We start from the raw sequence: 16,287 nt of genomic DNA, 5'->3' as shown, positions 1-16,287 counted from the left end.
TATAAACTAGGGCAATAAATAAGAGCCCAACGCACAGGTTCATGGCCACCGCAGTTGTATGATGCAATACAACAGTCTTCTGCTCATTATCCATGTAGAACTGCCACCAACTCAAAACTTCCTTGTTTAAACATCTGTATATTTGCATGAAATTATGTTGTGGAAACAAGTGGACTTCAAGAGTGGTTGAAGGCTTTCCCGCCTCCCCCCCAACATAAGCTTTCTGCTTTTGGATTATATTAAAAAAAAAATTCAGTGAAAACCCATTAACATATTTTGCAAAACGCAAGGTAAGACATTAGTCAGTTTACAAATGTACAATCGTAAATAAAAGTCACTATAACAAATCATTCAGCTATTTGCATACTCAAAAGATACGTTTGAAAATTCTTCCTCGGAAACAAGAAAAACTTTTTGTGAAGATGTTACAACCATTTCAAAGTTTCGAATTAAAAAAAAAAAAAAAAAAAAAATCACCTACGACAGAAATGCAAACTCTGAAAAAATGAACCAAGTCTAAAATCGGAATTCTTATTACCAGTATTGATCTCAATGTATTTGTTAGAGAGTATAACCAAAACAACAACAGAAGTAATCTTTGGCAGTATAGTACTGTTCTACATTAACTGGTCATAGCAACAAAGCTTTGCTTTTAAACCCATCTGATAACGGAACCTTTCCAGAAATCTGAGAAAACAATGCTACTTTTCTTAATGAGTCAGGAGGGCTTAGTACAGTACACAGATTAGACCCTGAAATATCTACCAGACCTGTTCCTGATTTTATCTTCACTGGTAGAGTCACGTGTGCTTAGGAGGCTTCATGCTTTATGATTTTTACATGCTTATAATTTTATAATTTTTTCATTAGTGGACTACTTCAAATATGTTTTAGGAAGAAGCACTATTTTCTGTTTTAGCAACTTCCCAAATTTAGGATCTTACAAGCTATCCCTAAAACTTCATATGTTGGTTTAGGAGATTAAAATCCTACACTCAATCTTTCAACCTCAGTAGCCAACTGCAACTTGCCACGGGAAGTTCAGAAACAGAACCATTCATTAAATAAATACATTGTTCTGCACCAGGCAGCCCACAGAGATTCAACTCCAGTGCTAAACCCCATAGAGTGTCAACTGCCATGACCGTGTAGCTAGTAAGGCTTGATCTCATCTACAGTTAAAATGTACATACATTAATATTTGTTTGCTTGAATGTGTCAAGGATGCCTCAGATTACTAGAATTAATTTCAACATATTTTTATTGCCAAATCTATTAACCAATGTCTTCCTCATCCACAAAAAACGCGCTAAAATTTCTTTACTGGCACACAAAACTCAAAGTGTGAAGAAGACTCAAAGTCTTCTTGAATATAGTTTCAAAATTAGAGTTTTGTTTTATTAGTACAACTCATTACACACAGTAACATGGCATACTGAGATAATACTGCTTCTGTTTTTAAAACCCAGATTATCATACAAGTGTAAAGGGAATGTAATTACTTACATTAAGCTAATTACAACAAAAATACATTTAAGTTGTTCTTTTATCAGTGAAGCAGTATAAAAATAATTAAAACCAGTTGTAACGTAGGTTAGTCATATCACACTCTCTACTTCCTCCCCCAACATTTAACAAGAAATAAATAGCAGAAAATAGTACTATTCTTTATAGAACAGAGGAGAAGGTAGGGGGTTTTCTGCATACAATATGCATACATATGCAAATATAGTAAATATTCAAAGACAGTAGGGCTTTGCTCAAAATCCAGGAATAGCATGTAATTTCCTAAATTTTGTATTCTCCCAGATTACCCAAAACTGCTCCATTTCAAGTACTAATGGCAGCCAGGTAATTTGGAGGGACCATTATTAACTTCCTGGCTGAAGTAGTTCACAGATTAATTTCAGTTCCTTACAGTAGTTAATTCACAGGTTATTTTCAGTTCCTTACAGTGAGCTTGCAGTTTATGGTCAGCCTGCAGTTCACATGTCACCGCCCTGTATAGAAGTTGTCATGACTAACAATTAGCATCAGCAGAGCAGGTCAGTGGCAATAAAGAGAAGAACCCTATAGGCATCGATTTCAAAATAAAAGGCAGATACAAGAGAGTGAGTATTTAATTGTGGAAATTTACCTGTAAAAGCTTTTAGGGGGGGTTTTGGAAGTTTTTTTTGTTTTCCCCACTTTCATAATAGTAAAACATTCAAGTACGTTATGTAGATTTATCGTTTACCTGCAGACCATCTTATCTATGAAAGCCGTAGCAGATTCTTGGAACTGCTGTTGAACTACAGCAGAGTCCCAGGACCTACCTGGGTACGGAATATCAAAAATAGTAAAGGACAAGCAGTAATCAAAGCATAAAGCAGGCAAACTGAAGGCATTCAAGTGCACAGAAGAACAACGTGTCCAGTTAATTTTCGATCTTCCTCTTGCTTCAGACAGAACTATATTTGGTCACTGCACAGCAGCTGTATGATCTGGTATGTTTTTATGGAAAATGCCATTCTGTGTTTTAGCACTTGAGCTGCCATCAAAAAAAAGATTGACTGATTCCTGAAAGCAGCAAAAAAAAAACTTAAAAAATAAAAATATATGCTTGCTGACAATCTGCAACAATGATCTGGGATATCTGAATTCATTTCAAGGGAACAAGACTGTTAAATTCCATGGGAACCTATAGAACAATGGAAGAAGCACTGTTATACTACGAAGATTTTCTTATTCTATTATTGAGCAATAATTATGTTTTGGGAGCACATTTTGAGAGATCAACACATGTATTTTCTCCATCAGGCGCTATTTTTACCTATAGAAGCACTGAGAAATAAAAGACTAGATGCTTTTGTAGAAAGCAATGCAGCCATTGACCACAAAAAAAGAAGTCATTCCTTGGGTACAAGTAAAAGCAGTTAAGTGTCCTCATTATTCCTATGATTTTGTGTCCAAGAACAAGTCAAAAAAGAGGATTTTCTCTTTGTGGATACCAACACGAATCTTGGGAGGATTTGTTTGGTTTATCTTGCATTCACATAATGATTTTTTGTGCAACACAAGAGAACAGATGTATCTCAGAACTATCACAGAGCATCATACTGTACTTGCAATTAATTTTCAAAAGCAAAATGAACATACACAAGCATTATCATCCACAAAACATTAATTACATTAGGATTCTGACTTCTCAGAATATTATTCGAGAATTAACATGTATCACACAAGACACTATCAGGAACAACTTCACTCATGTACTACTTCACAAGTATATTTGGCATTTTGCAACCCTACAGGCCAGCCAATAGATTTCCTTTTTTGTTTTATATTAGTCTCATAGAAATACTTCTGAAGGCAAACAGACTAGAATTATTCTGAGCATCTTCCTCTTGCTAAGCTTCCCCTTGCCTCTCAGCCTCAAAAATCTATTGCAAATTACTATTTCGTATTACCATACTGGCTCTCAAAACACTCATACCAGGCATCTCTCTACATAATGCAGCTCTGACCAGCTACCGGGATCCAAGCCAGCTACTGGGATACTGGCAGGTCTAAAATGCGCCTGTATATTTGGAGGATATTGATTTACCCAGCCAGCGAGAGGGTGAGGAGGAAGGTTCAGGGAACGCAGCACCCTGGGAGAATTCCCCACCACCTGAGCACAGGGAGCAGGCACAAAGAGCTGCCTCAGCTGTATCAGAGTATTACATACGTGGTTAAACTTAATTGCAGCCACACATTTTATTCAACAGTTTAAAGTGTTCAAACAAAAGAATCTGTTAAGTAAAGCTGAGATTTACAGTACATGTTCCTTTCAAAAACTTCATTAAATCAGCTTCTCATTACACAGCAACCACGAGGAACTGTTTACAATATTAAAATGCACCTTCATGAGAGCAAACAAGCTGGGGTGTGGTTGCCTCGCAACTGGCAGGGAACGTGTGTCTTTCAAATATTTCCAGTTCTACTGTGCAGCAGCCTGGGCAGTATAATGAAACTAAGGCAGCATAATGAAACAGGTTAAAACGCATTCAGAGTTATCTCATGCCATTGTCACAACTACAAGGTGTGCCTTTTGGCTCTGCTAGAGATACTTTTTATTATTCATCTTGCTTTGTTTGCCTGTTCAAAGGAAAACATCATCATTTCTTTACAGTAAGGTACATAGTAAAGCACCCTGGTTTCCAGAGAGGTCCAACCATTTAGGATGGTTGGACTAAAAATGACAATAAGCATCCAAAAACTACTCAATGTAATACATCCGAAAAGTTCAAGAATATACATAGAAGTTCAGGAGAACAGCAAGCTCTCTCTTAAAGAAACCAAGTTCTCATAGGATGAGAGAATGACAAATTATCTGGAAATTACAACCCATCAAGAAATATGAAGCAGGAGATAAGCAGAAGCAATGAGCTTTTTTAAATGGTGACTAAAGGAGAAAATTAAAAAAAAAAAAAAAAAAAAGGAAAAGGATGTTGCACTGATAACCTTTCTCAAGGTTCTACACTTTGACCATGCTCAGCAACATGAAACAAACTGACAGATACAGAAACTTCTGTAAGCTTTGCAAAGCTAAGAAGTGTGAGATTCAGATTCAGAATTAGTCAGAATAATCTTGTCTGAAAGTTACTGTGAATAGCTACAGAAGCTTTGCACAGTGACAGGCTGATTGTGAAATCAAATCCATTGCCAATAAATTCAAAAGGAAGGGAAAAAATAACCTCAAGTGAATCTACATATTAACAGGCTTCACATTTGTTAAGCCTTCAGAAAAAAACTTGAAGTCACTATAGATAATTCACTGAAAATATCAGCTTTCCACTATCAAAAGGCAAGTGAAAAGAATTCGGATATTTTAGAAAGGAAAACAAAACACAAATCACTGCTACATACAATCTACCATCGTTGTTCTTGACTACTGTTTGTCACTCACATTGTTCAAAGATAATGGAGGGACTAGAGGAAAAGTGACAAACAATCAGAGATTTCATACAAACAAAAATTATGGACAATTACAGCCTTGGAGGGATTAAAAAAGCAACAGCTAAAATCATGAACACAAGCAGGAAATAGTTACCCATGGTATGCAAGGATTGGTAAAATCTCACTAAGATAACCAGAATTTAACAAGAAATTTAAAAGCAACTTTCTTCTCCACAATATATAATTGTGACCACAGGACATCATCAAGGTCAGAATTGTAGTTTGAGAGAAGACATGAATCCAATGACGATAGGGCACTTTTTAATTCAACACCCTGAATCTGCCATGTCCAGCACTGGCAGTCCTGAACACTAAAAATAACTGCTTGCAATACAACATTTTGTTACATTTTTCACTTCATATTAAGAATTAAAAAAGGGGGGGAGGGGAAAGCTGTTAGGTACAGTTTTAGCAGTATTTAAGTCTTAGATTTAACAGGCCCCAAAACTGACACATGTAAAACAGTTTTAATCAATAAGCATCTAAGTCACTCTCAGATTATCAAAGGAAGTGTGGTGTTCTCATTTTTTAGTATTTACAATATTCAGCATTTCTTGAATGTGATCAGAACTCTCCCTTACTAAATCAAAGTTTCCTAGCCACCATTTGAGGCAGAATAGAGGGTGGAATGTCACAAGGATTACAAATGAGTCACCTGAAACCACAGACTAGCAACCAAAGTTGAACAACGTGATTCATTAAGGAGCCCCTATAAAACCTGAAACAAATCCCACATATTACTGTATCATCAGAAGATTCATATTGGGTTGAACTATGCATGTAATGAAAAGGAAAAAAAAAGTTTTTTCAAACAAAGCCTGAGATATTGACAAGATCATGCACCAAATTCTTCAACTGCTCAAGGCTTGCATTCTATCCTTATAAACATCTCTTATTTGTAAAGCACATAATTTAAGATTATGCAACTGCATTATGGCTGCCCCAAAATATTATGCGCTGAAAACACCAAAGCACTTACAGACGAAGCTTGCCAAACAAGCATTCCATCAAAACCACAACTCCACCACTACTTGAGCTAAACTTGTTCAAACTAGACTAAAATACAGATGCAAAGCATTATGTTCCTAGTAAATTGCAAAATAAACGCCAGGAAAACAAAAACAACACACCTGTTGGAATGCACTCACAGAAGCAATCTGACATGCATAGAGCTGGCAGTGACCCATGCTGTTGTGATATAGATTTGAAAGAGGAGAATAAAAGAAAAACAGAACAGTAAGTTTCATTAAGGAACACGCAGAAAATTCATAAATACCTCAGATTACTGATAATGTTTAGGTGGGTTGTTCCTCCCCTCTGCCTTTGAACTGCATTCACAAATGAAAGGAGTGATGCACTCCCAATGGAGGGGAAAAAGGATTAAAAAAAAAAAATGAAGGGAAAACCAAGGACTCTGTCACCTTTAGATTTCAAGCACAGTTTAAAACATGAGTAGATTATTTTCATCCAACAGCTGCATATTGTGTAAAGAAAGAGACTTTGTCTCATCCCAGTTTCTAGTGTCCAAAATGACACACAACAGCCTCAATTAACATCCTCATTGCAGAAGGATATAAAACCAAGAGAATTACAGAATTGTGTGGCTGTGAATTCTCTCACAATGAGACAGCAGCTGCACTATACTCCCAAAGTTGCATTTGTTACAACCTATGTTCTTTTTATTTTACGAATAAAAGTTATACCAGCTTTCAAATTTTCAGATAAGTGATTTCCTTTTCTAGTTCGATATGCTGCTCATTAAGAACATATTTACTAGCTTTGCTGGTCTTCAGAGAAGGCAACATATAAAGTCCCAGAGACACCTAAAACTACCACACTATTTTTAGGATGTGGTTTGATGAGCAAATCTTCTGCAGCTTCTTGCCTCTCTACTGCCTTCTGAATTGTGCAAGCATGTACGAGGTAGAGGACAGACTCAATGACTTGTACAGCAGTGATGTACCTGGGAGGGAAGCCTAGAAGCAAAATCTAGCAGTAAAAAAGGCCAGTCATAATGTAGTTTCAGGTGTAGATCTGACACACAGGTCACCCTAGTTCATCATTAAGTATATTACATTAAGTTGCAAGTCCCTTTCCTATGCTGTCAAACCGATTTGAGAGACGTTTGTCAATATCAAAACTATAGAGGAGAGCGAGTAAAATCCCACATTCCAAAACCTGCACTTAAACACATTTCAGTCTTAGGTGATTATGTGAGGTTAAACAAAACAAAACCAAAACAAAAATCCCAACACAACTACATTGTGTTTTAACCATGCATGGCTCCTTTGGACACAGGAGATTGGCTCACTAACATTCAGAAAAGAGGGCCATTTGGCATGCAATAGATTAACAAGGAGTAACTCTGTATAATTCATCTTAGGTAGCAATTCCCTAAGAAGTTTGAAAATTCACAAAATAACCTTCTATCAAAACTGGCCCAAACTGCAATTAAAGACAAAGTATAAACAATTTAGGGAAGAATAACTGAACTCATAATTACTCAAATACTGAAGAGTCTAAGTACTCCTCAAAATAAAGCACTAAGGAAAAATGTTTTTAACATTTTCAGTAATTTTCTAATCTGCAAGGAGCAAAGAGGACCTAACTGTTGTTAGCTTATCTGTAACAGCAGAGTGTATGTTTAAATGACCTTTACTCTTCCTTCAGCTGTCCTTGTTTTAGGAAGCATGAAAAAAATCCACCTGCACACAGGCAAATTACTTTCCCCCTGCTCCATTATGTTAAGCACAGAAACTTCATGTTTAAAAAAAAAAATTAAGCCAAATCCATGTTCGCAGTGCGTTGCAGGAATTACATTTTCTTTGGTACAAATAAAAGCTTCAAAGTGTGAAGTCACTATACTAAGTCAATTCTGGGACAGGATTATCCTTACTGTCCATCCCTTCTAGATTCCCACAATGTATTTTTTAAAAAGCCATTCTACTTTTGAGTCCATTAACAACATAGAGCCCCCAAGAACAAAAGGTTAGAAGCTGTTACGATGAATCATCTATAGCTATGAAGCTAAAGAAGTCAAGAGAAATAACACAGAAAAATCCGGCATAGTTTAACTATACACCGTGGGATAGATCTTCAAAAGAAACAAGAGGTTTCGTTCTCAGCCTTCTTCTGTTCAAGCTTCTCCACAATGCAAGCTTTCTACTGCACGCCAAAAAAATTATCAGGCAAAATTTTAACATCTGACAATAAAAAAAAAAAGCTTTTCAAATTCAAATGACATGCATTTTAGAATATTTCAAACCCAGAGCAACTCCCTTAAGTTATTCCTGAGTAATAGTCATGACACCCATATACTAAAATCAGTTTTAAAAAAAATGCTCTACTTCCCCCAGTTTCATAGCCAACACAGCACTTCACTTTGTTCTCACATTTCAAAATAAACAGACACCAAAAAAAAAAAAAAAAATCACTTTTCCCTCAACAAATTTAGTGTTCTGCCACTGTGTACCTGTACTGTGCGAAGCACTTCATGTCTGCCAGTACCATTTTCAGGTCTAAGTATTCAGAATGATGATATTTTGCCTTATGCTAGAACAGAGGAAGACTGAATGTGACTGCTGTCTTCACCCTTCATAACTGCCTTTGTTCTTTCCATTTACGTAGCAGGAAGTGGCACATTCTGTATTACAGTAGCCAAATACCCACAAGAGTAAGGTTTATGCAAGATAAGTAAATTCTTACCCTGCTTGTCAATTCCTTTAGAGAGCTGTAGGTTCACAAAATTCTTCAGATTTTCATTCCTGTCAGAGTTAATATCTGGTCAAGTCCAAAGAATGGTTTTCACCTGAAATATATCAAAATTTGGAGATGTGATCTTATGGCAACAGCATCATGACATACACAGACATACATCCAAAAAAAAAAAAAAAAAAAGAAGAAAAAAGAAAAAGAAAAAAAAAAAAAAAAGAAGAAAAAAGAAAAAGAAAAAAAAAAAAAAAGGCCTTTTTCCTCCAAAGCACGTATTTTGAACTTGGTCTCTTCTTTTGTAAAAGCCTCCTCAAGAAAAATTTTATTCACATCTGGAACCATATAAGCAATTCGCCAATTCAGAGAGTGAACTGATAAACTGAATTAGACTACACGGCAACTTCAATTATGGATGCATCATGCATCATATGCTTCAATATTCCTTCAGGTATACAAAAGGAATCAATTTGTGCAATTTGTCTATTAAAAAAAAAAAAGGAAAAAAAAGAAAAGAAATCCTCCTTCACTTGAACCACCAGTTTCAACTCGTGCTACTGAAACATCACCCATTCACATCCCACAGTAATAACAGCAACAAGGACAGGAGTAACTCAGCCCTAAACCACTTGTTCTGCTACAGGAAGATAACAGCAGAAATAAGCCATGGTTTTGTGCTTGGTGGTGGGTGTTTTTTTCCACCCAATAATCTTCCTCTGATACTTAATATGACCTTTACCAATGTCTCTCAGCAGTAGTACAGGAGTAGCCTTAAATGTACAGACCTACTTCAAGTTTTGTAACTCAATTTCCCTTTTACTTTATACATGACCAGAACCTGCAAATCAGCAAATTCTAAAAATGACACATTCATGTGCCTGCAAATGTATACAGCCAAGATACGTACAACTTAACTGACAGTCATTATCATAATAAACTACAAACATTGCAAGAATAACATTTGTTATTAACTTTAATTTAAAAATATGGAAATGTTATTATACCTGCAGCACATGTGCCAATATCAGGTTTTACTTCTTTTTTGCAGGTTAGCTTTAAGGCTTACGTTTCAGGAGATGCAGTGATCAGTAGTCACGCTACAAAGCAGTATGTCAAATCAGTAGCATTTTTTCTTAGAAAAGGCTATCAACCAAAAGACAACCTGGTATGGGTCTGGAGTGCAACAGCAGCACACCCTTCCTGCCCATTAATTTCTCTCCTCTACCAGTGGCCATTAGTCAATGGTTCTGTTAATGACTGTTTGATCCACTTGCTTAGTACGGATGCAATTATGCAAAGTGGAATTTAGCTTTTAAGAACAGCCTCCATTTTATCTTCCAAACCACACAAAAACAGATTAATGAAGCTAGTACTTGGTATCATATATTCTCCCACTAGTGAAAATAGAAAGAATTGTCAAGAAAGGATGAAACTCATTATCCAAAGCAATTCTTACACAACTTCTCAAAAGCATCAGCTTCAATAAAAAGCCATCAGCAATGCTGACTATCTGCCCACAGAACCTTATGTTGCATTTGCAGAAAAATACCATTGCCCCACTAGTGCCTTCTGCTCCTCAGCACTAGAAGAATTCTATTTGCTCAAGCAATTTTAGATCGGTCTGATGAAGTCACAAGCAATGAAGAACACAAATTTATGATCAAGTGTAAGAAACTGTAAGCACAGGCATCCCTTACAGTTTCATGCATCATGTACAGGGAAAGCACTAAGCTCAATCCAGGCTGATGCACTACTTTTGGCAAGAGGCATATCATAGCCTGGGATATGCCTCTCCAGGCACTCCCTGATAAGAGCACTGCACATGCTGTCAGTGAGACACACTGAACCTTCTACAAGCAAATGGGCACAGGAAGAGCAGCACTACCACTCTGTACAATTGTCAAGATAAAGGCAGCCAGGAATTACCAGGCATTTCTCTACTTTCCTGCCAGCTTTCTGGGAGGGAGGGTGGTGTTACACATTTTTTGAGGCTTTTTCTGAGGGTGTGGAAATAAAAACCTAAAACTTATTTACATTTGCTAGATTTTTCTCTTTGAATTTGCCAGTTGGAAAGCTAGAGACTAAAGAAAAACACGACATTCACCTTGCCTGCAGTTGCTTTAAAGCAAGTTTAGTTTCCATAATTAAACCTGCATATAGTATATACTGAAATGCAAATACAGACAGTGAGATCTCCAGATTCAACATTCTTAGCAAAAACAAAAGCGAGCCAACTTAATGCACCTATTCCAGCCAAGGCATATCTTACATGTTTGTCTGGTATACCACGGTCCTAGAAGAAAACAGTGACAGAAACCAGTTTTAGAATAATCCCCACACATATGCAAACCTCCCTCTCTAACTAAAGATTGCCTTAGGCTGCAAGTCATAAGTATTTCTAGCCATTCTAGTATTTTGGTACTAGGAATACTCAGTTTTTAACAGAAAAAATAAAAATGTTTAATAATGCACTTAGTGGCAAAGAAACAAAGTTTAATTCAGGTTTACCATACTGCAATTTTCTTCAGCTTATCTGTCCTACAAGCAATTCCACATACAGAGCAGTTCACACAAAGGAAACTCAAGCCTGAAGGAACTAAAGTTTTATGTTCCTTCCTCTTAATTTTATCTTCCAATCCCTCAGTCCTCAAAATACAAATACCATTTGTATTTCAAGATGTCCAGGACACCAGGCAGACCCTCATCCAGATACAAAAACATCTCCACAGCTTCCATATAAAAGACACCCCTATTTCATACAAATTAAGGCAGAGACATCCAACCCTAAAATGCAGCCTTGCTTTCTCCTGAAATGGTCATGAATTACATGTATAAACTAAGTAGGTTGCTGTAAGTTTAGTGAGTTTTAGTTAACTCATGTCTACTATAAATATTATTTCAACAGTAAGGTTAGGAATCTGAGCAACAAATATGAAATCCATCAAAAAAGAAGAAAGTACCACTATTTGCTATACTAGTACTTAGCTGATAAGCCTTTTTACTTCCAGTGTTATTTTAAGAAGCTCCTGAACAGTGAAGTTTTTGTAAGAAATGCATTTAATTGTTCTCAACTTGAAAAGGTTTGCAACCATGAACCCTTCAGGTGAGCAAAGGGTGGGGAAAAGTCAATTTTCACCTGCAGCCAACACAAAAGAAAACTAAAGTTATAAAAGAAAACTAAGGTTAGAAAAAGCAGACATGCACTACTCTGACAGTTCAAAGAAATGGCTGGGACAAGGCTTTGGCTGCAGTTTTAACACAGACCAGCCTCTCACCAACAGTGAACACTTTTACAAGTTGTTTTAAAAGAACAAATCATAACTTAGAAAGCCCACGCCTATCCCTACAGAAAGCAAGATGCAGGTGCCTTACAAAAATAAATTTGTCCTGTACAGGTAATAAAAAAAAAAAAAAAATAAAATGAACCAACCTTCCTCATTGGAATAAAATAAACTCTAAGAGGTAGAAAACTGGAGTTAGTTGAAACTCTACATGACAGCCCACATAATTTCATGGCAGATTAAAAGAATCATTTAAATAATCCAAGCAGCATGAAGCCATTCAGATAGGCACTGTTTACACTTTTATCTCATCTATGTCCACTGATCAAATTAACAGAAAAAAGTAACATTGGCAAGATAGCAAGAGTGGCTCAATTAGACATAATTATGCCTGATAAATCTTTTCCCATGAGGTGAAAGGCAAGACAGCTGTGACAAGCTCAGGCTGCAAGTTGATTTGTCCTTACATCCTGAAACACTACATGGTATCTTACGAATGAAGCAAGTGATCCGACCTGCCAACAGCCCATGGCACAAGTGCTGCGGTTGCCAAAAATAATGTTGTGCGTGTCCCAGGAGGTTTTTAGCTCGAGTTAGTCTTTGGCAAAAATCAAAGCAATATGACTTGAAAACATTACCATAGGAGAGGTCCGAACCTAAGCCAAGCTCTGAATCCTGGATGACCTGGACTCTGCACCCAGACAGATCCGTAACAGCTAGCTCCTGCTCTGGCAGCACTGTGCAGCCCACTGGATATCACAAGCTATATGGTAAAAGATACTGCAAGGGCAGAGTGTCTTTTTTCACTGGTTATGTGAAAGACTGATCCACATTCGACAATAATATACTCACTGTCTCCTCCCTGTTCCGCACCACCATTGTTGTTCCTCTACTCCCTGTTTCTAAGAATGTCCACTTTCATATTTCTTCCATAAGCACTTATTCTGGTATGATTTTTACAGGCTTTTAACTATGACACATTGAAATACAGTGCAAAGCACATCCCTGCATGCAGATGAAACAAACAGTAATTTATAAATTGAAAGCAGACCCTAAGAATAAAGCAGGCAGAAAACTACTTTTCTTCCACTCAAAATCAGACAACCACAATGGTCTGCTTAATGCCTAATGTCAAGAAATACAACATAAATCAATATAACATGCCACACAAGGCAAATACATCAGTAGGGTAACTAAGATGATGTATGACTACCCAGTTCAATTTAGGTACAAAAAAATTTCAGACTGAGAAATATACTGATTAAATTTGAGGCTGTGGGAAACAAGTTTGGCTACAAATTAGACAAGCTAGACAGTGTAAATAAGCCTTTCTGGAAACAGTGATATGGTAAAAAAAACCATTCAATCACAGGTTCCTCATGAGTCCAAGAATAAAAAATAGGCATTTCTGAAAATGCACCATCTCAAGCTGTAGCAAAGATTAAGTTAACAATATTTGCCCTGGAGTGCTCGACAGTGCTCTGTCTAAACCTGGTGACATTCCACACACTGAATAAGTGTGTCCAGTTTTAGACTGTTCAGTGTAAGAAAGATGGACTGAAGCAAGTTCAGCAGAGAGATCACCAAGGGATTAGGGGGCTGAAGTACATGAGGAACAAGATTAGGCTGAGACACTTGGGTCTGTTACACTGGAAAACGTCTGGGGGATCACCTTCCTTTCTGTACCTACCTAAGGAGATTATAGCAAAGACAAAGCTAAACTCACTATCATTTTACACCTCCAATTTACGCTGGCCAAGGTTTCAGTGGGGCAGGTTGGATCAGGTGACCTCCAGATGCCCATCTTTCAGCCTAAATCAGTCACAGGTCTTGAGACCACCTATAAAAGTTTTCATCCCAATTTTCAATGCTGCATCCTGATTACCCGTTATTGATTCTCTCCAGAGACATTCAAAACCCACCCGGATGCATTCCTGTGTAACCTGCTGTAGGTGGTCCTGCCTTGGCAGGGGGGTTGGACTAGATCTCCAGAGGTCCCTTCCAACCCTAATGATTCTCTGTGATTCTGTGAATTACTGCAGCACAACAGAGAGTGCTACAAAATACTGGCTTTGGAAACCTCACTCATTCCACACTAAAACCACCTGTGCAGCATCATATTTGATACAAAACAATGTCACCTAAAAATCAGTCATGAATTTCACTGTAAAGCCAAGCTATGCTTTAGCTACCGTTAGAAGTGTGGTAAATAGAAAAAATGAACAGCAAGACACATAAAACACCAGTTTCCCTGAAGAAATACATTTCAGACTATGGTACCAATCTTTTCTGGAGGTAGAGAGATGAAGCAGTAAACTCTTTTTTGTATTTTTCCCCCATTTTCATACAGAAAAATATGCTACATTTCCAGAAAAGAAAAGCAGACCTCTAGCAGACTGATTCACGTGTATGCAAACTAAATGTAAGTTTCAGATCTAAAGCATGCATTTGTCCACCTTCCACAGAAAGAATGAACACTACAGTGCACACCTGCAAAGAGACTATGTCACCTGCTTCTACAGGCCAGCAAGACACCCGTGACATGGATAATATATTTTTTAAAAGCTTTAGGAAAGCATAACACATTAGATAAGTGTTGTATCAGACAAGCAGTGATTTTGTCATTCAATTCCTTACCTAATGGACAGATCCAACAAGCAGCTCCAGCTTGCATTTGCTATATAGCTCACAAACAGACAAATAATAGGTATCAAACAATGAAACACAATTTCTGAACAGTATCCTGGAGAATCTTTTCCCTTGACTCCTGACAGGCACTGTGCTGAAGCAGTGTTCAGAAATACAACTGCTGCAGTAAAACATCAGAAACATCCTGTAAATATAGAAACAAAAAGTACTTTCCTGGCAACTGAGCACTGAAACAGGTCAGAAAGACCTGTTTACAGAGTTTCCATCTTCAGAGATGTTCAGAACTCAACCTGACAAAGTCCTGCTCTAGCTGACCCTGCTTTGAGCAGCAGGGTTGGACTAGAGGATCTCCAAGTGCAGAGTCAGTGAAGCCTCCATAAATCCAGGGAGGTCTGTATACACACATCCACAGAATCTAATCTGTACTTTCACAGTATTTTGCGTGTTTTGATGCCTCTATCATATCATAAACATAAGTTACTGAAATCCAACAACCAAGCCAAGGAAAGACTCCTCAGCTCAGGGAAGATGTGAACACAAGACGACAACTGTTTCATCACACATGAAAAAGAAGAAACCCTAAGAGAAGCATCTCTCCCTCTTTCTAAACATTGCCGATAAATGCCACTATTGAGGGAGGGGAGGAAGAACAAACAAAAGACAAAACAAAAAAAATTTAAATAGAAAGCCTACAAAAATAACTGGAAATTTCTAAAACCTGACATAGACCAAAAATAATAAAAACAATTCATCTGAAGCCGTGTCCTTAAACATTGTCAAAAGTTTCCCACCACTAGAGCAATTGACCTCACCCCACACCGTTTGACACTGCAGATTCAGACAAGCCTATAAAAGTATGTTTTACCCTTTTCCAAAGGAAGGTCGAAAGACTTTAAAGATTTTAAGAGAAGACCAATTCATATATTGAAACACAAATCATAGCTCATAATAGAATGAGGTCAATTACTGACAACTTTGAATATGTAAATGCCTTCAGAAGGAGCCTCAATTTCCAAGCCCTGTCTAATAAAACAGATCCAAATAGAACATTTATGATCTCATTAAAATCTTGTCCTCTAATGGCCCCTTTTTTGGCTTTTTTTAAGCATTCTCCAGATAAAGATTTCTGGTTTTGTATCTATCATAGAATAGTTAGGGTTGGAAAGGACCTTAAGATCATCTAGTTCCAACCCCCCTGCCATGTGCAGGGACACCACACACTAAACACTTGGAGTCACCCAAGACTCCATCCAACCTGGCCTTGAACGCCACCAGGGATGGAGCATTCACAACTTTCTTGGGCAACCCATTCCAGTGCCTCACCACCCTCACTGTAAAGAACTTGTTCCTTATATCCAATCTAAACTTCTGCTGTTTAAGTGTGAACCCGTTACTCCTTGTCCTATTACTACAGTCCCTAAGGAAGAGTCCCTCCCCAGCATCCTTATAGGCCCCCTTCAGATACTGGAAGGCTGCTATGAGGTCTCCACGCAGCCTTCTCTTCTCCAGGCTGAACAGCCCCAACTTTCTCAGCCTGTCTTCATATGAGAGGTGCTCCAGCACCCTTATCATCCTTGTGGCCTCCTCTGGACTTGCTCCAACAGCTCCATGTTGTTCTTATGTTGAGGACACCAGAACTGTGCACAATACTCCAAGTGAGGAAGGGGGG

The 16,287-nt window shown here is 37.6% G+C and overlaps 1 protein-coding gene across 5 annotated transcripts in view; it reads right to left on the bottom strand.

Moving 5' to 3' along the window:
• The window catches only part of SIPA1L1 (signal induced proliferation associated 1 like 1), a 223,412-nt gene that overhangs the window by 193,152 nt on the left and 13,973 nt on the right, over positions 1-16,287 (bottom strand). For all 5 annotated transcript variants that reach the window (XM_030482943.1, XM_030482947.1, XM_030482944.1 and 2 more), the window contains exon 2: positions 8,686-8,788. The gene's annotated coding sequence lies outside the window, so the exon portion shown is untranslated. The remainder of the gene's footprint in view (positions 1-8,685; positions 8,789-16,287) is intronic.

Source organism: Strigops habroptila, chromosome 4 (assembly GCF_004027225.2).
Source record: "Strigops habroptila isolate Jane chromosome 4, bStrHab1.2.pri, whole genome shotgun sequence".
Taxonomy (NCBI): Eukaryota; Metazoa; Chordata; class Aves; order Psittaciformes; family Psittacidae; genus Strigops; species Strigops habroptila.
The sequence above is the reverse complement of the archived record's forward strand: the minus strand, read 5'-3'. Positions and strand labels throughout refer to the sequence as shown.